Source organism: Protopterus annectens, chromosome 8.part1 (assembly GCF_019279795.1).
Source record: "Protopterus annectens isolate FY-2018-M chromosome 8.part1, PAN1.0, whole genome shotgun sequence".
NCBI classification, from domain to species: domain Eukaryota; kingdom Metazoa; phylum Chordata; order Ceratodontiformes; family Protopteridae; genus Protopterus; species Protopterus annectens.
Window position 1 is genome coordinate 511682159 of NC_056742.1, and position 27729 is coordinate 511709887.

The following is a 27729-nucleotide window of genomic DNA, read 5'->3' on the forward strand; positions in this document are numbered from 1 at the left end:
AGCCTCAAGTCCCTGTTACTGCACTCTGTGTCATACAGAATGTTACCATACTAAAAATATACAAGGCCTAAACAACATGTCTGACATAGCCCTCCTCAAGGCCCTGTCACTTTACTCTGTATCATACAGACTTTTACCTTACTGAAATAATACAAGGCCTAAGCAGCATGTCCTACATAGACTGCCTCAAGGTCCTGTCACTGTATTCTGTATCATGCTGACTGTTACCTTACTAAAACAATACAAGGTCTAAACAGCATGTCCTACATAGAACGCCTCAAGGCCCTGTCACGGTACTCTGTATCATACAGACTGTTACCTTACTAAAAAGATACAAAGCCTAAAAAACATGTCCGACACAGCCGCCTCAAGGCCCTGTCACTGTACTTTGTATCATATAGACTGTTACATTACTAAAAAGATACAAGGCCTAAACAACATGGCCTACATAGACCACCTCAAGGCCCTATCACTGTACTCTGTATCATACACTGTTACCTTACTAAAAAGATAGAAGGCCATAACAGCATGTCCTACATAGACCACCTCAAGGACCTCTCACTGTACTCTGAATCATACAGACTGTTCCATTACTAAAAAGATACAAAGCCTAAAAAGCATGTCCTACATAGATTGCCTCAAGACCCTGTCACTGTACTCTGTATCATATGGACTGTTACCTTACTAAAAAGATACAAGGCCTTAACAACATGTCCGACATACACCGCCTCAAGGCCTGTCTCTGTACTCTGTATTATACAGACTGTTACCTTAGTAAAAAGATACATGGCCTAAACAGCATGTCCTAAATAGACCCTAAAGGCCCTGTCACTGTACTCTGTACCATACAGACAGTAACCTTAATAAAAATATACAAGGCCTAAACTACATGCCCTACATAGACTGCCTCAAATCCCAGTCACTCCACTCTGTATCATACAGACTGTTACCTTACTAAAAAGATACAAGGCCTAAACAACATGTTCTACATAGACCGCCTCAAGGCCCTGTCACTGTACTCTGCGTCATACTGACTGTTACCTTACTAAAAAGATACATGGCCTAAACAACATGTCCTACATAGACCGCCTCAAGGAACTGTCACTGTACTCTGTATCATACAGACTGTTAAGTTACTAAAAAGATAGAAGGCCTAAACAGCATGTAATACATAGGCCGCCTCAAGACCGTGTCACTGCACTCTGTATCATACAGACTGTTACCATACTAAAAAGATACAAGGCCTAAACAACATTTCCGACATCGACCACCTCAAGGCCCTGTCACTGTACTCTGTATCATACAGACTGTTACCTTACTATGACAATACAAGGCCTATATAGCATATACTACATAGACCGCCTCAAGGCTCTGCCACTGTACTCTGTATCATACAGACTATTACCTTACTAAATGACACAAGGCCTAAACAATGCCCTGTGACTGTACTCTGTATCATACAGACTGTTAATTTACTAAAACGATACAAGGCCTAAACAATGCCCTGTCACTGTACTTGGTATCATACAGACTGTTACCTTATTAAAAAGAAACAAGTCCTAAACAACTTGTCCTACATAGACCATCACAAGGCCCTGTCACTGTACTCTGTATCATACAGACTGTTACCTTACTAAAAAGATTCAATGCCTAAACTTCATGTCCTACATAAACTTCCTAAAGGCGCTGTCACTGTACTCTGTATCATACAGACTGTTACCTTACTAAATAGATACAAAGCCTAAACAACTTGTCCGACATAGCTGCCTCAAGGCCCTTTCACTGTACTCTGTATCATACAGAATGTTACATTACTAAAAAGATACAAGGCCTAAACAACATGTCCTACATTGACCTTCTCAAGGCCCTATCATTTTACTCTGTATCATACAGACTGTTACCTTACTAAAAAGATACAAGGCCTTAAAAACATGTCCGACATACACCGCCTCAAGACCTGTCACTGTACTCTGTATCATACAGACTGTTACCTTACTAAAAAGATACAAGGCCTAAACAGCAGGTCCTACATAGACTGCCTCAAGGCCCTGTCACTGTACTCTGTATCATACAGACTGTTACCATACTAAAAAGATACAAGGCCTAAACAACATGTCCTACATAGACCGCCTCACGGCCCTGTCACTGTACTCTGTGTCATACAGACTGTTACCTTACTAAAAAGATACAAGGCCTAAACAACATGTCCTACATAGAATGCCTCAAGGCCCTGTCACTGTACTCTGTATCATACAGACTGTTACCTTACTAAAAAGATACAAGGCCTAAACAGCATGTACTACATAGACCACCTCAAGTCCCTGTCACTGCACTCTGCATCATACAGACTGTTACCATACTAAAAAGATACAAGGCCTAAACAACATGTCCGACATAGCCCTCCTCAAGGCCCTGTCACTTTACTCTGTATCATACAGACTGTTACTTTACTAAAATAATACACAGCCTAAACAGCATGTCCTACATAGACTGCCACAAGGCCCTGTCACTGTACTCTGTATCATACAGACTGTTACCTTACTAAAACGATACAAGGCCTAAACAACACCCTCTCACTGTACTCGGTATCATACAGACTGTTTCCTTATTAAAAAGATATAAAGCCTAAACAACATGTCCGACATAGCCGCCTCAAGGCCCTGTCACTGTACTTTGTATCATATATACTGTTACATTACTAAAAAGATACAAGGCCTAAACACCATGGCCTACATAGACCACCTCAAGGCCCTATCACTGTACTCTGTATCATACAGACTGTTACCTTACTAAAAAGATAGAAGGCCTAAACAGCATGTCCTACATAGACTGCCTCATGGCCCTGTCACTGTGTCACTGTACTCTGTATCATACAGACTGTTACCTTACTAAAAAGATACATGCCTTAACAACATGTCCGACATACACCGCCTCAAGGCCTGTCTCTGTACTCTGTATTATACAGACTGTTACCTTAGTAAAAAGATACAAGGCCTAAACATCATGTCCTACACAGACCGCCTCAAGGCCCTGTCACTGTACTCTGTACCATACAGACAGTAACCTTAATAAAAAGATACAAGGTCTAAACTACATGCCCTACCTAGACTACCTCAAAGCCCAGTCACTCTACTCTGTGTCATACAGACTGTTACCTTACTAAAAAGATACATGGCCTAAACAACATGTCCTACATAGACCGCCTCAAGGAACTGTCACTGTACTCTGTATCATACAGACTGTTACCATACTAAAAAGATACAAGGCCTAAACAACATTTCCGACATAGACTGCCTCAAGGCCCTGTCACTGTACTCTGTATCATGCAGACTGTTACCTTACTAAAATGAGACAAGGCCTAAACAGCATGTCCTACATAGAACGCCTAAAGGCCCAGTCACTGTACTCTGTATCATATAGACTATTACCTTACTAAACGATACAAGGCCTAAACAATGCCCTGTGACTGTACTCTGTATCATACAGACTGTTACCTTACTAAAACGGTACAAGGTCTAAACAACATGGCCTACATAGACCGGCTCAAGGCCTTGTCACAGTACACTGTGCCATACAGACTGTTCCCTTACTAAAAAGATACAAGGCCTAAACAACTTGTTCTACATAGACTGCCTCAAGGCCCTGTCACTGTACTCTGTACCATACAGACTTTTGCCTTACTAAAAAGAAACAAGGCCTAAACAACATGGCCTTACATAGACCACCTCAAGGCCCTATCACTGTACTCTGTATCATATAGACTATTACCTTGCTAAAAAGATACAAGGCCTAAACAGCATGTCCTACATTTATTTTTTTTATTTATTTATTTTACATTTGCTGACCGGGCTAGTCTGGCTGGATACATGTCCATTTTCAGCAGAGGCCCGTGGAGAAAAACTCCACTATATACTAGTAAATAAAACAGCACAGTAAGAGACTTAAATGTAAGTAACTACAGAACTATTCCAGCAATTTAACAGAACAGTAACAATTTAACAGAAAAACATACGAGGATCCCTAATCCCATACTCTTTACAGTAGCAGGAATTGTAATGAAAAAAATAAACAGACACTAGAGTCTATACAATATTTACAATATTAACAGATATAATAAACATTTGTGCCAGAGCAAATAGTTTTAAGACCCAGACTTGTACAGTAGGAATTAAAATACAAGGTTTAAATAGAAGGTGAGATAACAGGTTGCAGTAATATATCTAGTGTAAATGAGAAAGTGACGTCATAGGAATAGTAATATCCATGTGGATGCCAGGAGAGCTGCAGAGGAGGAGTAGTAATAATGAGAGAGACAAGTACTGCCTAAAGGCCTGTCTCTGTACTCTGTATCATACTGACTGTTACCTTAGTAAAAAGACACAAGGCCTAAACAGCATGTCCTACATAGACCGCCTCAAGGCCCTGTCACTGTACGCTGTATCATACAGACTGCTATCTTACTAAAAAGATACAAGGCCTAAACATGTCCTACATAGACCACCTCAAGGAACTGTCATTGCACTCTGTATTATACAGACTGTTACCTTACTAAAAAGATAGAAGGCCTAAACAGCATGTACTACATAGACCGCCTCAAGACCCTGTCAGTGCACTCTGTATCATACAGACTGTTACCATACTAAAAAGATGCAAGGCCTAAACAACATGTCCAACGTAGACCGAGTCAAGGTCCTGTCACTGTACTCTGTATCATACAGGCTGTTACATTACTAAAAAGATACAAGGCCTAAACAAGATGTCTGACATAGACCGCCTCAAGGCCCTGTCACTGTATTTTGTATCATACAGACTGTTACCTTACTAAAACAATACAAGGCCTAAACAGCATGTTCTACATAGAATGCCTCAAGGACCTGTCACTGTACTCTGTATGACACAGACTGTTACCTTACTAAAACGATACACGGCCTAAACAACGCCCTGTAACTGTACTCTGTATCAAACAGACTCTTACCTTACTAAAACGAAACAAGGCCTAAACAACATGGCCTACATAGACCGGCTCAAGGCCTTGTCACTCTACTCTGTGTCATACAGACTGTTACCTTACTAAAAAGATACAAGGTCTAAACAACATGTTCTACATAGACCGCCTCAAGGCCCTGTCACTGTACTCTGTATCATACACACTGTTGCTTTACTAAAAAGATACAAGGCCTAAACAACATGTCCAACGTAGACCGAGCCAAGGTCCTGTCACTGTACTCTGTATCATACAGGCTGTTACATTACTAAAAAGATACAAGGCCTAAACAAGATGACTGACATAGACTGCCTCAAGGCCCTGTCACTGTATTTTGTATCATACAGACTGTTACCTTACTAAAATGATAAAAGGCCTAAACAACATGGCCTACATAGACTGCCTCAAGGCCCTGTTACTGTACCCTTTATCATACAGACTATTACCTTACTAAAAAGATACAAGGCCTAAACAGCATGTACTACATAGACCGCCTCAAAGCACTGACACTGTACTTTGTATCATAAAGACTGTTACCTTACTAAAAAGATACAAGGCCTAAACAACATGTCCTACTTGGACCGCCTAAAGGCCCTGTCACTGTACTCTGTATCATACAGACTGTTACCTTACTAAAAAGATACAAGGCCTAAACAGCATGTCTTACATAGACTGCCTCAAGGCCCTGACACTGTAGTCTGTATCATACAGACTGTTACCTTAATAAAAAGATAAAAGGCCTAAACAACATGTCCTACATAGACTGCCTCAAGGTCCTGTCACTGTACTCTGTGTTATACAGACTGTTACCATACTAAAAAGATACAAGGCCTAAACAACATGTCCTACATAGACCGCCTCAAGGACCTGTCACTGTACTCTGTGTCATACAGACTGTTACCTTACTAAAAAGATACAAGGCCTAAACAACATGTCCTACATAGACCACCTCAAGTCTCTGACACTGCACTCTGTATAATACAGAAGGTTACCATACTAAAAAGATACAAGGCCTAAACCACATGTCCGACATAGCCAGCCTCAAGGCTCTGTCACTTTACTCTGTATCATACAGACTGTTACCTTACTAAAATAATATGATGCCTAAACAGCATGTCCTACATAGACCGCCTCAAGGTCCTGTCACTGTACTCTGTATAATGCAGACTGTTACCTTACTAAAATGATACAAGGCCTAAACAACATGTCCTACATAGAACGCCTCAAGGCCCTGTCACTGTACTCTATATTATACAGACTGTTACCTTACTAAAATGATACAAGGCCTAAACAACGCCCTGTCACTGAACTCGGTATCTTACAGACTTTTTCCTTATTAAAAAGATACAAGGCCTAAACAACTTGTTTCATAGTTTCATAGTTTCATAGTATAGTACTAGGCTATCTGCCCTGGGGCATTTGTAAGCCTAGCCTAAGTGATGTGGCTTTTGCCACCCCATGAAATGGTACAAAAATGTACAGAATAAATTTAGAATACTGTGCCTGTGTCTAGTAGTGACACAATGTAGGTCCCCTTATATAATAGAATTAGTTTACTGTGCCCCTGTCTAGCAGTGACACAGATGTGACCCCTGGGGTAAACTTACGATCTCCCATCCACTCATCAAGATTTCTCTTGAAGAGAGTTAGTGAGGGGCTCTGCCTAATACGAACTGGGATCTTGTTCCAAAGCATGGGAAGCCTCTGGGTTATGAATCTATCCCTCCAGCATGTCCTATTCATACTTGTTCCGAGGTTTAAGTCTTTAGCTCTCATGGTTCTGATGGATTTGGATTTTTTGAGGTGGAGCATGTCCATCAGATCCTGATTGGACATGGCCTTGTACGTCAGGCAGAGATCACTTCTGAGCAGGCGGTATGCTACTGAATAGAGCTGAAGTTTCTTTAGTCTGGCAGAATAAGACATATGTTGGAGACCCTTGATACTCTTGGTGAGGTACTTCTGTGGTCTCTCCAGCTGTTGCAACTGCCGGGTGAGGTACATACCAAATGGGGCATTGTACTCAATCATGGGTCTGATGAGGGAGGAGTATAGGGGTACAATGACATCCTTGGATCTGGATGTGAATCCCTTCATGATGAGGTGTGCAAGGTAGAATGTTTTTCTAACCACTTTGGCAACATGGGTGTCAAATGAGAGGTCACTATCCACTTGGGTCCCTAGGTCTCTGATTACTTTTTCCGTACTTAGTGGGTTGCTGTCTATGTGATAATTTGTGGGTACTTTGTTCTTCCCAAAGGGTATGACTATACATTTTGTGGCATTTAGTTTAAGGCCGTGACTCCGGCACCAGTTGTCCGTTTCTGTGAGGCCTTTTTGTAGGATGTATGTGTCTGCTGGTGTATCGACTATGGTGCCTAGTTTGCAGTCATCTGCGAACTTTGTCAGCCACAACCCTCCCATGTTTGCTTTAACATCTGAGAAATAAATGCTGAACAAGAGGGGTCCCAGGACAGATCCCTGTGGGACACCACTTGTGACTGGCTTTGAGTCTGACATTGCTCCGGCGATTTTAACTTTATGGGTTCTGTCCTTTAGCCAGTTTGCAACCCATCTAGTGACATAAGGGTTTACGTTTAAGCTGTTGAGCTTATCTATGATGCCTGAGAGGGGTATTGTGTCGAAGGCCTTAGCCAAGTCCAGGTAGGCTGTATGGACTGCTTTGCCTTCATTAATGGCTCTAGTGACTGTTTCGAAAAAGTCAACCAGGTTCAAAAGGCAGGATCTTCCTTTTACAAAGCCGAACTGAGTGGGGTCAAGTGTCTGTAGGTCCCCTATGTCTCTGTTTATGAGTTCCATAATGATTCTTTCCATAGCTTTGCAGACCAGGCTGGTTAAGCTTATGGGGCGGTAGTTCCCAGGGTCTGTAGAGGAACCCTCTTTGTTGAGTGGAACCACTGTTGCTGTACGCCAGTGTTCAGGTACATATCCTGAAGTAAGGCTAAGGTTAAATAGCATTTTTATGTGTGGGTTTAGCTCCTCTTGGAGTTCACGTAACACGCAACCCGGGATACCGTCAGGTCCCATTGATGCTGTGTTTTTAGCTTTGTTTAGGGTGGTTCTCACTTGGACATCTGAAATGACAGGGAGATTACATTCAGCTGGGATAAGTATTTCTTCTTTTCGGGGTGATGGAGGGGAGAAATTTGCACTGAACCTGTCAGCCAGAATGTTGGCAATATCTGTGGGTTCAGTGTATTTTTTGTTGTTGTGAACTAACTCTGAGCATATCTGAGGGTTTCCGCCCAGGTTTCTAACATAGCTGAAGAAGGCTTTGTGGTTATCTTTAGTGTCCTTAGCGATTTTTCTCTCAAAGTTGGCCTTGGATGTTTTTATGAAAGAACGTAGTTTTCTGCTAATGTTGATCAGAGATGTCTTCCCTTCATGGGATTTTGCTCTGACATGGAGCAGCTTCCTTCTTTTGTTATACAATTTGTTAATGGCTGAGGTCCACCAGACAGGACGCTTGCCTTTGGTGGAGAGGGACTTGGATTTATTTGGGATTGCATGATCCATGCATTCTTGGAGATGTCCATAGAAAGCATTTGTGAAGGATTCGGCATTGTGGGATGTGGTATCCACTGGCACAGTGGGCTTAAAGGATACCATCTCAGTCTTAAGAAGAGTAAAGTCTGCTTTTGAGAAGTTTTTCACTGTGGTCTTTTGTGCTGGGGGTGGAGGTGGGATATGTTTATCCAGGGTGATTAGTTTGTGGTCAGATCTCACTAGTGAGGGGTATACCTCCAGTGTGGAGCATTTTGTCCCCATGTTTATGATGATCAGGTCTAGTATATTATCTCCCCTAGTGGGAGAGGTAACTAGTTGTTCCAGTGCATTTGAATTTATGAATTCCAGGAACCTTTGGACTAGGGTATTAGGGCTAGAATAATGTACCCAATTTATGTTTGGGTAGTTGAAGTCTCCCAGTATGATGGTATTTTGTGATATATTCATTTCCTACAATGTCTTCAGGAAGGCTGAGTGGGGTTCCTGAGATTGGGAGGGTGGTCTGTAACATGCTACCAGTTGTATAGCAGTTTTGCCTATGGTTAGTTGCACTTGTATGGTCTCTGATGCTTCATGTGTTGCTACTAACCTGGAGGTGTGGGTGTTCTTGATGAATATGGACACTCCCCCTCCCTTTGTGGTTCGGCCCGGGTTTTGGGGCCGATAAGCATGATACGAGGTATAGCCTGGTAGTGCTGGGGTGCTCTCAGGAGCCTTGAACCAGGTTTCAGTTACTGCACAGACGTCGATGTACTCCATGCTGAGGAGTGCATCAAGTGCCTGCATCTTGAGATTTAGACTTCTGGCATTGAGCAGCATTACCCTTAGTTTTTTTCCATTTTTATTTTCTAAGGAGGTGGGTTTGTCTTTTGAGCCTTGCCTAAAAAAGGCACTATGGGGGTGGCAAGAGCCTTTGCCAATATCCGGAAGCCCAGTGGTGACAGGTGTAAGCCATCCCTTGCGAAGCAGCGTGGCTTATCCAACATGTCATCCCAGGCAGACAGACAATGGATCCCCTTAGAATGACAGCAGTACTTGAGCCAGTTATTAAAGCTGATCTTGTCTTTGTATTGTGGTATCATTCTTGGTGAGGGCAAGATGCTGCTCAGGGTCAGGGTCATACCAGCTTGGGCTACATAATCGGAGAGCTCCTCTATGTCTCTTTTCATGTAGTCCAGGGAGGTACGTCTCAGGTCATTCATGCCAGCATGGACAATGACGGAGTCATATTTGTACTTGCTTTGGAGTGACTTGAGTGCGTGTGTTATGTGACGGATCCTAGCTCCCAATAGACAGCTCACAGTCACCCTCTCCTTGTTCAGCCTGGTCAGCAGGACATCAGTGTGTCTGACTATAGAGTCACCTATTACTAGTGTATCAGGCATGGTGTTTGGCCTTAAGGGCTGTGATTGGTTGACACACTGATTTATTGAAGTATGTGTTGCATGTGTTTTGTTTTGAGGTGGTGGATTCTTGGATGTCTGCTTTGGGAGCCTCTGTTGTTTTGGTAAGTTTTTTATTAGAGCCTCCGAGTATGTCTTTGTATTTTTATGTGCTTGGTTTGCAGTTGTGGTAAGTCTATGTGGGACTGGGATTGTTGTGTGTGTGGTTACCATCTCCTCCTGTCTGGTCATGCCAGCCCTGAGTTGAGAGAGTTCAGCCTCCAGTTTGGCTATATAGTGGCATCTCTCACATGTATTTGTGTTTGTTGGTAGGAGGAGAGGGTTGTCTGTGTACATGAGACAATTGTAGCATTGTCTCAAGATACCCAGATTGACTAGCTGAACTGGTGAGGGTGCCAGTAATCTACCACTCGACATGCTAGAACAGTATAAGGGAGTGCTGTACCTTTAAGGGAAGTGGATATTCACAGGGGTGCTTACTTAGTAGAGAAGTATTCAGAACAAGTGCTAGGTTTATATTATAGTGAGTAGTCTGATTATACTAAGAGTAGAGCTTCCTTAAGGGGAAATTTGAAGAGCATACTTCGCAAAGCCAGAAGAAGTTTAACCTTGTTTAACCAGCGCTGCGCTATGAGCACAACCGCGCAAAAACGCCCAGAGGCGGATTTTAAACAGGGAACTACAAAAGAGCTAGAAATGGTCCAAAACAACCAATTAACTTTAAGTGTAGATTTTAAAATAATGCAGCAAACAGTTAAAAAAACAGTTCAAGCTAGTTCAGGGTAAGCTACAGAAGCTATTCCAAGTGAAAAAAAAGCAAAGATACTTAAATCCAGAAAGTAGTCGCTTTTCTGAGTTCTCTGTAGCTAAGACCACTCTGCAGGACCACAAGGAGTTTGTCTGAGCAGTATAGCCAGAAAAAGACGCCCAGAGGTGGATTTTAAACAGGGAACTACAAAAGAGCTAGAAATGGTCCAAAACAACCAATTACTACAGCTTCTTGTGCTGAGGTCACTTCCTACAGGGACAGGTAGGCTGCTCAAGGCTCCCCACTCCCACTGGTGAGCAAAGAAACTTCCTTCTATCCAAGTAAGGTAATGGACAACACAGGAACTACACCACAGCCCAGAATACAGCAATGCCTGTAAACTGGTCTAAACTAGTCGAGGAGTGGCGCGAAAACAAGGATCATTTTTTTGTTTTTTTGTTTTTTACATAGAAACACACAGCAAATGCAGAAACAGTGATAAATCAATTACACAGGCTAGCACACTTTAGTGGGCAGCCTCAACAGTTAAATTAAACAACAAACAGACAAACTTTCGATCAAATTCGACTAAAAAGTAACTTTAAGTGCAGATTTTAAAATAATGCAGCAAACAGTTAAAAAACAGTTCAAGCTAGTTCAGGGTAAGCTACAGAAGCTATTCCAAGTGAAAAAAAAGCAAAGATACTTAAATCCAGAAAGTAGTCGCTTTTCTGAGTTCTCTGTAGCTAAGACCACTCTGCAGGACCACGAGGAGCTTGTCTGAGCAGTATAGCCAGAAAAAAACACCCAGAGGTGGATTTTAAACAGGGAACTACAAAAGAGCTAGAAATGGTCCAAAACAACCAATTACTACAGCTTCTTGTGCTGAGGTCACTTCCTACAGGGGCAGGTAGGCTGCTCAAGGCTCCACACTCCCACTGGTGAGCAAAGAAACTTCCTTCTATCCAAGTAAGGTAATGGGCAACACAGGAACTACACCACAGCCCAGAATACAGCAATGCCTGTAAACTGGTCTAAACTAGTCGAGGAGAGGCGGGAAAACAGTTAAAAAAACAGTTCAAGCTAGTTCAGGGTAAGCTACAGAAGGTTGTTAGGTTTTTCTAACCACTTTAGCAATGTGAGTGTCAAAAGAAAGGCCACTGTCAACCTGGGTCCCCAGGTGCCTGATAACCTCTTCTGTGCTTAGTGGATTGCCACCTATATGGTAGCTTGGGGTTACCTTGTTTTTCCCGAAGGGTATGACTATACATTTTTTGGCATTTAACTTCAGGCCATGGCTCTGGCACCAGCTATCAGTTTCCGTGAGACCCCTCTGAAGAATATCTGTGTCCGATGTACTTTCCACTATGGCTCCCAGTTTGCAGTCATCTGCAAACTTTGTCAGCCATAGTCCTCCTATGTTTGCCTGTACTTCTGAGAAGTAGATGCCGAACAACAGGGGGCCAAGGACTAAGCCCTGTGGGACACCACTTGTGACCGCCTGAGTCTGACATGGCGCCAGCTACTCTAACCCTGTGGGTTCTGTCCTTTAGCCAGTTTGCAATCCATCTTGTGACATATGGGTTTACATTTAAGCTGGTAAGTTTCTCTATAATACCCGAGTGGGGTATTGTGTCGAAAGCTTTTGCAAGGTCAAGGTAGGCTGTATGGACTGCCTTTCCCTCATCAATGGCCTTGGTGACTGTTTCGAAGAAGTCGACCAAGATCAAAAGGCATGATCTGCCCTTGACAAAGCCAAACTGGGTCGGGTCCAATGTCTGCAAGTCCCCTATGTCTTTGTTTATGAGTTCCATTATGATCCTCTCCATAGATTTGCAGACCAGGCTTGTTAAGCTTATGGGAAGGTAATTACCAGGGTCCATAGAGGCACCGCCTTTGTGGAGTGGGACCACAGTTGCCGTACGCCACTCCTTGGGCACGTGTCCTGTGGTAAGGCTAAGATTAAACAGCTGCCTTATGTGCGGGTTTAGTTCCTCATTGAGTTCATGTAGCACACAGCCGGGGACACCATCCGGTCCCATTGATGCTGTGTTTTTAGCTTTAGAGAGAGCAGATTTCACCTGTGCATTGGAGATGTCTGGGAGGCTGCACTCCGCTGGGATAGTTATCTCTTCTTTTGGGGGGGAGAGGGGGGTGAAGTTTGCACTGAACCTGTCTGCCAGTATGTTGGCAATGTCTGTGGGTTCAGTGATTTTTGTATCATTTTGGACTAATTCTGGGCATATCTGGGAGTTTCCACCCAGGTTTCTAACATAGCTGAAGAAGGCCTTATGATTGTCTTTTGAATCTATGGCAATTTTTCTCTCAAAGTTGGCCTTGGATGATTTTATGAGTGCTCATATTTTTTTACTAATAATGATCAAAGGTGTCTTCTCTTTTATGGATTTTGCTCTATCATGTAACAGCTTTCTCCTCTTATTGTAAAGTTTGTTTATGGCTGGGGTCCACCAGACTGGACGTTTGCCCTTGGTGGAAAGAGTCTTGGTTTTATTAGGGATTGCCTGATCCATGCAGTCCTGGATGTGTTCGTAGAAGGCATTTGTAAGGGCTTCCGCAGCTTGGGTTGTGGTTTCCACTGGCTCAGGGGCCTTGAAGGATACCACACCAGTCTTGAGTAGTGTGAAGTTTGCTTTAGAGAAGTTCTTCACTGTGGTCTTTTTTGTTTGGGGTGGGGGCGGGATGTGGATATCCAGTGAGATTATTTTATGATCTGATCTCACCAATGAGGGATATACTTCCGGTGTGGAGCATTTTGTCCCCATGTTTGTGATGATGAGATCTAGTATATTTTCTCCTCTTGTGGAACGGTGACTAGTTGTTCCATGGCATTTGAATTTATGAACTCCAGGAACCTTTGGGCTAGAAAGTTTGGGCTTGAGTAATGTTCCCAGTCTATATTCAGGTAGTTGAAGTCACCCAATATAATGGTGTTTGGAGATACATTTATACCCTCCAGTGTCTTCAGGAAGGCTGTGTGGGGTTCCTGAGTTTGAGAGGGTGGCCTGTAGCATGCTACAAATTGTAGAGCAGTTTTGCCTATGGTTAATTGCACCTGGATGGTTTCTGATGCTTCATGCGTTGCCACCAACCTGGAGGTGTGGGTATCCTTGATGAATATGGATACACCCCCCTCCTTTTGTGGTGTGGTCCGGGTTTTGGGGCCAGAACGCATGATATGAGGTAAAACCTGATAGTGCCGGGGTGCTCTCAGGAGCCTTGAACCAGGTTTCAGTCACAGCACAGACATTGATGTTCTCCATACTGAGAAGGGCCTCGAGTGTGTGCATTTTGAGATTTAGACTTCTGGCATTGAGCAGCATTACCTTTAGTTTATTCCCATTTTTGTTTTCTAGGGTAGTAGGTTTAGAATTTGAGCCTTGCCTAAAAAAGGCACTATGGGGGTGGCAAGAGCCTTAGCCAATATCCGGAATCCCAAGGGTGACAGGTGCAAGCCGTCCCTTGCGAAGCAGCGTGGCTTGTCAAGCATGTCATCCCAGGCAGATAGACACTGGATCCCCTTTGAATGACACCAGAAATTAAGCTGATTGTTAAAGCTGATCATCTTGTCTCTATGTTTTGGCATCATTCTTGGTGAAGGAAGGATGCTGCTCAGGGTCAGGGTCATACAAGCCTGGGCTACATAATCAGAGAGCTCCTCTATGTCTCTTTTCATGTAGTCCAGGGAGGTACATCTCAGGTCATTCACACCAGCATGGACAATGACTGTGTCATATTTGTACTTGCTGTGGAGTGACCCGAGTGCTTGTGTTATGTGGCAGATTCTAGCGCCCGATAGGCAGCTTACTGTGACCCTTTCCTTGTTCAGCCTGGTGAGTGGGACGTCAGTGTGTCTGACTATGGAGTCACCTATGACAAGTATGTTTGGTGTTGTATTTGGCCTTAAGGGCTGTGACTGCTTTGCACACTGGTTTTGTGGTTTATGTGTTGCCTGTGGTGTGTCATGAGGTGGTGGTTGCTTAGGTGTCTGCTTTGGAGGCCTCTGCTGTTTAGGTAAATTTTTGCTCAGAGCCTCCGAGTATGTCTTTGTGTGTTTATGTGTTTGATTCATTGTTGTGATAGCTTTATGTGGGACTGGTTTTGTGGTGTGTGTAGTTGCCTTCTCCTCCTGTCTGGTCTTGCCAGTCCTGAGCTGAGAGAGCTCAGCCTCCAATTTGGCTAAATAGCTGCATCTCTCGCAAGTATTTGTGTTATGTGGGAGGAGGAGAGGGTTGTCTGTGTACATGAGGCAGTTGTAACATTGCCTCAATATTCCCAGATTCACCAACTGGACAGGAGAGGACGCCACCATCTGGCCCTTCGACATGCTAGAGAAATTAAGAAGTTAGGGGTGTAACTGAATAAGAGAGGACTTAGTAATGAAGTGGTTACTCCTGGGGGGGGGGTTCACTAGTGAGGGACTTTGTATAATACAGAAGTGCTAAGCCTGAAAAGAAGATGCTTTTAAGACAAGTGCTGAGCTTTTTTTTTTTTTTGGAGAAAAAAAAAAAAGCTTTTTAGGAACAAGTGCTGCGCTTTTTAGTTAAGGGATATACTGTTTAGATTACTAGTAGAGCAGTTCTAAGGGAAAAAATGAAGAACAGACTTTATGGAGCCAGAAAAAGTTTAACCTTGTTAAACCAGCGCTGCCCGATGCTGCTCTAGTGGCAACTCCGCGCTAAATCCCGCTAAAGCACGCTTAAGCATGCTTGATAGCAGGGGCTGGAAAGAGCCAGGAATTGACCCAATACAGCCAATAAAACTACAGTTTCAAGTCAGTAACCACTCCCACGGGGGGCAGGGAAGCTGCTCAATGTTTTTCACTGCCACTGATCAACAGAGAGGCTTTCCTTTAGCACAAGCAAAAATGGCCTCACAGAAACTTACAAACAGTTCAAGAACAGCAAGCCTGTAACTGAACTTTTTTAAATCTCAGAAAAGTGGGAAAAAGCAAGATTTTTTTTTTTTGTTTTTTCAGAGATAGCAGAGGTTCACAAGTAATATCAAGTTATAACAGTGCAGTAAATGACCCCACACAAGAGTGCTAGGTCAAAGACAGAAAATATGCAAGTTTTGAGAAAAAACGATTTTAAAATTAAGTGCAAACAGGAAATTCAGTAAACAGCTTCTGGTTGTGCTCTAAATACAGCTACTAATGCAGAAATCAAGTTTAACAAGCCAGAAAATGCTCATACTAGGCAACTATGCAGAAAAACTTAGCAAATAAACAGAGAAAAAATACTTAAAATCTCAGAAGTGGCTCCCTTCTTCTCTCAGCATTTTCTCCTCTTGGTGGGTGCTTCACCAACAGCCAACAAGCCTGAAAAGATGCCAAACCCACGAGGCAACTTGGTTTTAAGAGAGGAAGATGAAGGAGTTTTGGAAATGACCCCTGCTGGTTAATAAAACTACAGTTTCAAGTCAGTAACCACTCCCACGGGGGGCAGGGAAGCTGCTCAATGTTTTTGACTGCCACTGATCAACAGAGAGACTTTCCTTTAGCCCAAGCAAAAATGGATTCACAGAAACTTACAGTTTAAGAACAGCAAGCCTGTAACTGGACTTTTTTAAATCTCAGAAAAGTGGGAAAAAAGCAAGATTTTATTTTGTTTTTGTTTTTTCAGAGATAGCAGAGGTTCACAAGTAATATCAAGTTATAACAGTTCAGGGTAAGCTACAGAAGCTATTCCAAGTGAAAAAAAAGCAAAGATACTTAAATCCAGAAAGTAGTCGCTTTTCTGAGTTCTCTGTAGCTAAGACCACTCTGCAGGACCACGAGGAGCTTGTCTGAGCAGTATAGCCTGCATTGACCGCCTCAAGGCCCTGTCACTGTACTCTGTATCATACAGACTGTTACCTTACTAAAAATATACAAGGCCTAAACTACATGTCCTACATAGACTGCCTAAAGGCCCTGTCACTGTACTCTGTATCATACAGACTGTTACCTTATAAAAAGATACAAAGCCTAAACAACATGTCCGACACAGCCACCTCAAGGCCCTGTCACTGTACTTTGTATCATATAGACTGTTACATTACTAAAAAGATACAAGGCCTAAACAACATGGCCCACCTGATCATGAAGGGATTCACATCCAGATCAAGTGAGGTCATTGTTCCCCTGTACTCTTCACTTATCAGACCAATGATCGAGTACAATGCCCCATTCGGGATGTATCTTACCCGACACCTGCAGCAATTGGAGAGACCCCAAAAGTTCCTCACCAAAAGGATAAAGGGACTCCAAAATCTGTCATATGCTGCCAGACTGAAGAAACTCCAGCTCTGTTCAGTCGCATACCGTCTGCTCAGAGGTGACCTGTGCCTGACATACAAGGCCATGTCCAACCCAGAATTAATGGACATGCTCCACCTCAAAAAATCCAAATCTACCAGATCCACTAGAGCAAGTGACTTAAACCTTAGCACGGATATAAATAGGACATGCTGGAGGGATAGATTTGTCACCCAGAGACTCCCTATGTTGTGGAATAAAATCCCGGTCCATGTGAGGCAGAGCACCTCGCTGGCTATGTTCAAGAGAAATCTTGACCGGTGGATGGGAGATCGTAGGTTTACCCCGGGAATCATCTCTGTGTCACTGCTGAACAGAGGCACAACAAACTAATGGGCACAGTATTTTTTAACATAAGGGGTGGCGTAAGCCACAAAACTCTGGGCTAGGCTTATAAATGCCTTAGGGCAGATAGCCTAGTATAAACCTATGAACCTATGAACCTATGAACCTACATAGACCTCCTCAAGGCCCTATCACTGTGCTCTGTATCATACAGACTGTTACCTTACTAAAAAGATAGAAGGCCTAAACAGCATGTCCTACATAGACTGCCTCAAGGACCTCTCACTGTACTCTGAATCATACAGACTGTTCCATTACTAAAAAGATACAAAGCCTAAAAAGCATGTCCTACATAGATTGCCTCAAGGCCCTGTCACTGTACTCTGTATCATACAGACTGTTACCTTACTAAAAAGATACAAGGCCTTAACAACATGTCTGACATACACTGCTTAAAGGCCTGTCTCTGTACTCTGTATTATACAGACTGCTACCTTAGTAAAAAGATACAAGGCCTAAACAGCATGTCTTACATAGACCGCCTCAAGGCCCTAGCACTGTACTCTGTACCATACAGACAGTAACCTTAATAAAAAGATACAAGGCCTAAACTGCATGCCCTACATAGACTGTCTCAAAGCCCAGTCACTCTACTTTGTGTCATACAGACTGTTACCTTACTAAAAAGATACATGGCCTAAACAACATGTCCTACATAGACCGCCTCAAGGAACTGTCACTGTACTCTGTATCATACAGACTGTTACCTTACTAAAAAGATAGAAGGCCTAAACAGCATGTACTACATAGACCACCTCAAAACCATGTCACTGCACTCTGTATCATACAGACTGTTACCATACTAAAAAATACAAGGCCTAAACAACATTTCTGACATAGACCGCCTCAAGGTCCTGTCACTGTACTCTGTATCATACAGACTGTTACCTTACTAAAACAATACAAGGCCTAAACAGCATGTCCTACATAGACCGCCTCAAGGCCCTGTCACTGTACTCTGTATCATGCAGACTGTTACCTTACTAAAACGAGACAAGGCCTAAACAGCATGTTCTATATAAAACACCTCAAGGCCATGTCACTGTACTCTGTATCATACAGACTGTTACCTTACTAAACGATACAAGGCCTAAACCACTCCCTGTGACTGTACTCCGTATCATACAGACTGTTACCTTACTATAACGATACAAGGCCTAAACATCATGGCCTACATAGACCGGCTCAAGGCCTTGTCACTGTACACTGTTTCATACAGACTGTTGCCTTACTAAAAAGACACAAGGCCTAAACAACTTGTTCTAGATAGACCGCTTCAAGGCCCTGTCACTGTACTCTGTTCCATACAGACTTTTACCTTACTAAAAAGAGACAAGGCCTAAACAGCATGTCCTACACAGACCGCCTCACAGCCCTGTCACTGTACTCTGTACCATACAGACTGTTACCTTACTAAAAAGATACAAGGCCTAAACAGCATGTCCTACACAGACCACCTCAAGGTCCTGTCACTGTACTCTGTATCATACAGACTGTTACCTTACTAAAAAAATACAAGACCTAAACAGCATATTCTACATATACCGCCACAAGGCCCTGCCACTGTACTCTGTATCATACAGACTGTTACCTTACTAAAAAGATACAAGGACTAAACAGCATGTCCTACATAGACCACCTCAAGGCCCTGTCACTGTACTCTGTATCATACAGACTGTTACCTTACTAAAAAGATTCAAGGCCTAATGAGCATGTCCTACATATACCGCCTCAAGGCCCTGTCACTGTACTCTGTATCATACAGACTGTTACCTTACTAAAAAGATACAAGGCCTAAACAACATGTCCTACATAGACCGCTTCAAGGCCCTGTCACTGTACTCTGTATCATACAGACTGTTACCTTACTAAAAAGATACAAGGCCTAAACAACTTGTCCTACAATGGCTGCCTCATGGCCCTGTCACTGTACTCTGTATCATAAAGACTGTTACCTTACTAAAAAGATGCAAGGCCTTAACATGTCCTACATGGACCACCTCAAGGCCCTATCACTGTAATCTGTATCATGCAGACTGTTACCTTACTAAAAAGATACAGGGCCTACTGCTACTCAATTCCAGCAGTCTAAACCTCAAAATGCACGCACTCGAGAAACTCCTCAGTATGGAAAAAATCGAAATATGTGCAGTAACAGAAACCTGGTTTAAGGCTCTAGAGAGCACCCCATCACTTCCAGGCTACAACTCATACCATTCATTTCGGCCACAAAACCCAGATCAAAATACAAAAAGGCGGTGGAGTATCCATATTCATCAAAGATACCCACACCTCCAGGTTAGTGGAACAGCGCGATGCTTCAGAGATCATCCACATGCAACTAACAATGGGCAAAACTGCTATTCAAGTTATAGCTTGCTACAGATCATGCACCATGTCCCAGAACCACCACTCCGCATTCCTGGAAACACTGGGAAACATAAACGTCCTACCAATTAACCTGATATTGGGTGATTTCTTTTACCCAAACATTTACTGGGAGTACAAACTCTCTTGCCCAACATTTCCCAGAATTTATAAACTCAAAACACCCTGGATCAACTGGTCAACACCCCCACCAGAGGTGAGAACATATTGGACCTGGTCAATACCAACATGGGCAACCTGTGTTCCACACCAGAGGTCAACCCCTCACTGGTTAGATCTGACCATAAACTAATCACTCTGGATATCCACATTCCGCCACCACTCCCGATCAAAGAAACCACTGTGAAAAACTTTTCAAAAGCAAACTTCATGTTACTTAAGACCAAGCTGGGAAGTTTCAAAGCCCCCATGCTAAAGGATAACGCTGTCCAAGCTGCAAATTCCTTTACTAATGCACTCTATGGGCACCTACAAGAATGTATGGATCGGGCTATCCCAAACAAAACCAAGACTCACTCCTCCAAGAAAAGGAAACCAGTCTGGTGGACCCCTGCCATAAACAAGCTATACAATAGAAGGAGGAAACTAGTACAGAAAAGAGTAAAATCCCAAGAAGGAAAGACATCCCTGATCAGTATCAGCAAGAAAGTACGTTCCCTCATAAAATCATTCAAGGCTAGCTTCGAAAGAAAAATTGCCATGGACTCCAGAGATAACCACAAGACATTCTTTAGCTATGTCAAACATCTAAGTGGCAATTATCAGATCTGCTTGGAGTTAGCGCAGAATGGCAGAAAATACTCTGAACCAACTGATATAGCCAACATCCTGGCAGACAGTTTCAGAGAAAACTTCAATCCCCTCTCACCACAAAAGGGCCCATAACTATACCAGAAGAATGTAGTGCCCCTGAAATCACAGACACTCAGGTTAAAACAGCCCTCTTCAAAGTGAAAAACACAGCATCAATGGGACCGGACGGTGTCCCAGACTGCGTCCTACATGAGCTCAAAGATGAAATAACCCCTCACCTAAACACACTGTTTAAACTCAGCCTATCCACAGGCTATGTGCCCACAGTGTGGTGCACAGCAACGGTTATTCCACTCCACAAAGGTAGAGTCACAAGGGACCCCGGGAACTATTGCCCTATAAGCCTAACTAGCTTGCTGTGCAAAGCTATGGAGTGCATCATCATGGATCTTATTAACAGAGACATTGGAAACCTCCAAACACTGGACCCTACCCAGTTTGGCTTAGTTAAGGGCAGATCATGCCTCCTAAACCTGGTGGACTTCTTTGAGACAGTTACCAAAGCTATAGATGAGGGAAAGGTGCTCCACACAGCCTACATAGACTTTGCAAAGGCCTTTGACACCATTTATCACTCAGATATCATAGACAAGCTCACCAGCCTGAACATAAACCCCTACATCACAACATGGGTTGACAACTAGCTCACAGACAGAACCCACATGGTAAGAGTTGCAGGAGCTAGGTCTGACTCTAAACTGGTTACAAGTGGCGTTCCCCAGGGCTCAGTCCTAGGACCTTTCCTTTTCAACATATACTTCTCAGAGGTACAGGCAAGCACAGGAGGACTATGGCTGACCAAGTTCATGGACGACTGCAAACTAGGGGGTCTAATTGCCTGTCTGGCTGACACAGACATCCTCCAAAAGGGTCTCACTGAGTCAGATACCTGGTGTCAAAACCATGGCCTCAAGCTAAATGCCAAAAAGTGCATAGTCATCCCCTTTGGAAAAAACAAAGTACCCACAAACTGCCACATAGGTGGTAGCCCCCTAAATATGGAAAACATAATAAGGGATCTGGGGACCCAAGTAGATAACAACCTCTCCTTTGATAATCACATTGCCAAAGTGGTTAGAAAATCCTTCTATGTGGCCCACCTATTCACAAAAGGGTTTGCATCCAGATCAAAAGAGGTCATTGGGTCCCTTTATGCATCACTCATCAGATCTATCATAGAGTAAAATGCCCCATTTGGGATGTACCTTACAAGACACCTGCAACAACTGGAAAGACCACAGAAGTACTTCACCAAGAGGATCACTGGCCACAAGCAGATGCCCTATGCCGCTCGACTGAAAAAACTCCATCTGTACTTGGTTGCATACCGCCTACTGAGAGGTGATCTCTGCCTGACATACAAGGCCATGTCCAACCCAAAATTGATGGACATGCTCCACCTAAAGAAAACCATATCCCCTTGAGCCACATGCTCCAGGGATCTAAACCTCACCACAACAATAAATAGGACATGCTGGAGGGATAGATTCCTGTCCCAGAGACTTCCCATGCTCTGGAACAAGTTTCCAATCTACATTAGAAAGAGCTGTTTGCTAACCCTCATCAAGAGAAACCTTGACGAGTGGATGGGAAACAGAAGGTTTATCCAATGGATCACTTCAATGGCTCTGCAGGACAGAGGCACAGGGAACTAATCTAAAGGGGCGGCGAAAGCCAACACATTCTGGCTAGGCTTATAAATGTCTTCAGGCAGATAGCCTACTACCTACCTATGAACCTATGAACCTATAAACAACATGTCCTACATAGACCGCCTCAAGGCCCTGTCACTGTCCTCTGTATCATACAGACTGTAACCTTACGAAAAAGATACAAGGCCTGAACAACATGACCTACATAGGCGGCCTCAAGACCCTGTCACTGTACTCTGTATCATACAGACTGTTACCTTCCGAAAAAGATACAAGGCCTAAACAGCATGTCCTACACAGACCGCCTCAAGGCCCTGTCACTGTACTCTGTATCATACAGACTGTAACTTTACTAAAAAGAAACAAGTTCTTAATAGCATGTCATACATAGAACACGTCAAGGCCCTTTCACTTTACTCTGTATCAAACAGACTGTTACCTTACTAAAAAGATACAAGGCCTAAACAGCATGTCCTACATAGACTGCCTCAAGGCCCTGTCACTGTACTCTGTATCATACAGACTGTTACCTTACTAAAAAGATACAAGGCATAAACAGCATGTCCGACATAGACCGCCTCAACTCCCTGTCACTGTAGAATGTATCATACAGACTGTTACCTTACTAAAAAGATACAAGGCCTAATCAAGAACTGAGGGTAATTCTGCTCAGTGGCAGAAGTCTAAACCTCAAAATGCACGCACTCAAGAAACTCCTCAGTATGGAGATAATCAATATATATGCAGTAACAGAAACCTGGTTTAAGGCTTTAGAGAGCACCCCAGCACAAGCAGGCTACAACTCATACTATACATTTCAGCCACAAAACCCAGACCAAAATACAAAAGGCAGGGGAGTATCCATATTCATCAAGGATACCCACACCTCCAGGTTAGTGGCACAGCATGATGCTTCAGAGATCATCCACGTGCAACAAACAATGGGCAAAACTGCTATTCAAATTATAGCTTGCGACAGATCACCCGCTATGTCCCAGGATCCCCACTCTGCATTCCTGGAAACACTGGGAAACTTAAAGGTCCTACCAAACACCCTGATATTGGGTGATTTTAATTACCCAAACATTAACTGGGAGAACTGCTCAAGTACAAAGTCCCTTGCCTAAAATTTCCTAGAATTTATAGACTCAAATGCCCTGGATCAACTGGTCAACACCCCCACCAGAGGTGAGAACATATTGGACCTGGTCATCACCAACATGGGCAACTGGTGTTCCACACTGGAGGTCAACCCCTTGTTGGTTAGATCTGACCATAAACAAATCACTCTGGATATCCACAATCCGCCAACACCACTGGTCAAAGAAACCACCGTGAAAAACTTTGTAAAAGGAAACTTCACATTACTTATGATCGAGGTGAGAAGTTTCAAAGCCCCCATGCTAAAGGATAATGCTGTCCAAGGGGCAAATTCCTTTACTATCACACTCTATTGGCACCTACAAGAATGCATGGATTGTGCTATCCCAAACAAAACCAAGACTCACTCCTCCAAGAAAAGGAAACCAGTCTGGTGGACCCCTGCCATAAACAAGCTATACAATAGAAGGAGGAACCTAGTACAGAAGAGAGTAAAATCCCAAGAAGGAAAGACATCCCTGATCAGTATCAGCAAGAAACTACATTCCCTCATAAAATCATTCAAGGCTAGCTTCGAAAGAAAAATTGCCATGGACTCCAGAGATAACCACAAGACATTCTTTAGCTATGTCAAACATCTAAGTGGCAATTATCAGATCTGCTTGGAGTTAGTGCAGAATGGCACAAAATACACTGAACCGACTGATATAGCCAACATCCTGGCAGACAGGTTCAGTGCAAACGCCACCCCCCTCTCACACCCAAAATGGCCCATAACTATACCAGAAGAATGTAGTGTCCCTGAAATAACAGACACTCAGGTTAAAACAGCCCTCTCCAAAGCAAAAAACACAGCATCAATGGGACTGGATGGTGTCCCAGGCTGCGTCCTACACAAGCTCAAAGATGAACTAACTGCTCACCTAAACACACTGTTTAAACTCAGCCTCTCCACAGGCTATGTGCCCACAGTGTGGTGCACAGCAATGGTTATTCCACTCCACAAAGGTGGAGCCACAATGGACCCCGGGAACTATCACCCTATAAGCCTAACTAGCTTGGTCTGCAAAGCTATGGAGTGCATCATCATGGATCTCATTAACAGAGACATTGGAAACCTCCAATTACTGGACCCTACCCAGTTTGGCTTTGTTAAGGGCAGATCATGCCTCCTAAACCTGGTGGACGTCTTTGAGACAATTACCAAGGCTATAGACGAGGGAAAGGTGGTCCACAGAGCCTACCTAAACCTTGCAAAGGCCTTTGACACCATTCCCCACTCAGGTATTGTAGACAAGCTCACTAGCCTGAACATAAACCCCTACATCTCGATATGGATTGACAACTGGCTCACGGACAGAACCCACATGGTAAGAGTTACAGGAACTAGGTCTGACTCTAAACTGGTTACAAGGGGCGTTCCCCAGGGCTCAGTCCTAGGACCTTTCCTTTTTGACATATGCTTCTCAGAGGTACAGGCAAGCACAGGAGGACTATGGCTGACCAAGTTCACAGACAACTGCAGACTAGGGGCTCTAATTGCCTCTCTGGCTGACACAGACATCCTCCAAAGGGTCTCACTAAGACAGATACTTGGTGTCAAAACCATGGCCTCAAGCTAAATGCCAAAAAGTGCATAGTCATCCCCTTTGGAAAAAAAACAAAGTACTCACAAACTACCACATAGGAGGTAGCCCCCTAAATACGGAAGATGTAATAAGGGATCTGGGGACCCAAGTAGATAGTGACCTCTCCTTTGATAATCACATTGCCAATGTGGTTAGAAAATCCTTCTATGTGGCCCACCTAATCACAGAAGGGTTTGCATCCAGATCGAAAGAGGTCAATGGGCCCCTCCATGCATCACTCATCAGACCTATCATAGAGTACAATGCCCCATTTGGGATGCACTTTACAAAACACCTGCAACAACTGGAAAGACCACAGAAGTACCTCACCAAGAGGATCACTGCCTTCAAGCAGATGCCCCATGCAGCTCGACTGAAGAAACTCCAGCTGTACTCAGTTGCATATGACCTACTGAGAGGTGATCTCGGCCTGACATACAAGGTCATATCCAACCCAGAATTGATGGACATGCTCCACCTAAAGAAAACCGTATCCCCTTGAGCCACACGCTCCAGGGATCTAAACCTCACCACAACAATAAATAGGACATGCAGGAGGGATTGATTCCAGTCCCAGAGACTTCCCATGCTCTGGAACAAGATTCCAATCTACATTAGGCAGAGCTCCTCGCTAACACTCTTCAAGAGAAACCTTGACGAGTGGATGGGAAACAGAAAGTTTACCCTGGGGATCACTTCAATGGCTCTACTGGACAGAGGCACAGGAAACTAATCTAAGGGGGAGGCGAAAGCCAACACATTCTGGCATGGCTTATAGATGCCTTCGGGCAGATAGCATTGAACCTACCTATGAACCTATGAACCTATAAACAACATGTCCTACATAGACCGCCTCAAGGCCCTGTCACTGTACTCTGTATCATACAGACTGTTACCTTACTAAAAAGATACAGGGTCTAAACGGCATGTCCTACATAGACCGCCTCAAGGCCCTGTCACTGTACTCTGTATCATACAGGCTGTTACCTTACTAAAAAGATACAGGGCCTAAACAGCATGTCCTACATAGACCGCCTCAAGGCCCTGTCACTGTACTCTGTATCATACAGACTGTTACCTTACTAAAAAGATACAAGGCTTAAACAGCATGTCCTACATAGACAGCTTCAAGGCCCTGTCACTGTACTCTGTATCATACAGGGTGTTACCTTACTAAAAAGATACAAGACCTAAACAGCATGTCCTACATTGACTGCCTCAAGGCCATGTCACTGTACTCTGTATCATACAGACTGTTACCTTACTAAAAAGATACAAGGCTTAAACAACATGGCCTACATAGAACGCCTCAAGGCCCTGTCACTGTACTCTGTATCATACAGGCTGTTACCTTCCTAAAAAGATACAAGCCCTAAACTAGATGTCCTACGTAGACCGCCGTAGACCGCCTCAAGGCCCTGTCACTGTACTCTGTATCATTCAGACTGTTACCTTAGAAAAAAGATACAAGGCCTAAACTACATGTCCTACATAGACCACCTCAAGGCCCTGTCAATGTACTCTGTGTCATACAGAATGTTTCCTTAGTAAAAAGATACAAGGCCTAAACAATATGTCCTACATAGACCGCCTCAAGGCCCTGTCACTGTACTCTGTATCATACTGACTGTTACCTTATTAAAAAGATACAAGGCCTAAACTGCATGTCCTACATAGACCGCCTCAAGGCCCTGTCACTGTACTCTGTATCATACAGACTGTTACCTTACTAAAAAGATACAAGGCCTAAACAACATGTCCTACATAGACCGCCTCAAGGCCCTGTCACTGTACTCTGTATCATACAGACTGTTACCTTACTAAAAAGATACAATCTGGGGACCCAAGAAGATAGTGACCTCTCCTTAGATAATCACATTGCCAATGTGGTTAGAAAATCCTTCTAAACAACTTGTCCTACATAGACTGCCTCATGGCCCTGCCACTGTACTCTGTATCATACAGACTGTTACCTTACTAAAAAGATGAAAGGCCTTAACAACATGTCCTACATGGACCACCTCAAGGCCCTATCACTGTACTCTGTATCATGCAGACTGTTACCTTACTAAAAAGATACAAGGCCTAAACAAGTAACAAAAAACTGAGTGTAATGCTACTCAATTCCAGAAGTCTAAACCTCAAAATGCACGCACTCGAGGAACTCCTCATTGTAGAGAAAATCGATATATGTGCAGTAACAGAAACCTGGTTTAAGGCTCTAGAGAGCACCCCATCACTTCCAGGCTACAACTCATACCATTCATTTCGGCCACAAAACCCGGACCAAAATACAAAAGGAGGTGGAGTATCCATATTCATCAAAGATACCCACACCTCCAGGTTAGTGGCACAGCACGATGCTTCAGAGATCATCCACGTGCAACTAACAATGGGCAAAACTGCTATTCAAATTATAGCTTGCTACAGATCATGCACCATGTCCCAGGACCCCCACTCCGCATTCCTGGAAACACTGGGAAACATAAAGGTCCTACGAAACAACCTGATATTGGGTGATTTATTTTACCCAAACATTTACTGGGAGTACAAACTCCCTTGCCCAACATTTCCCAGAATTTATAAACTCAAAACACCCTGGATCAACTGGTCAACACCCCCACCAGACGTGAGAACATATTGGACCTGGTCATCACCAACATGGGCGACCTGTGTTCCACACCAGAGGTCAACGCCTCTCTTATTAGATCTGACCATAAACTAATCACTCTGGATATCCACATTCCGCCACCAACCCCGGTCAAAGAAACCACCGTGAAAAACTTTTCAAAAGCAAACTTCATGTTACTTGAGACCAAGCTG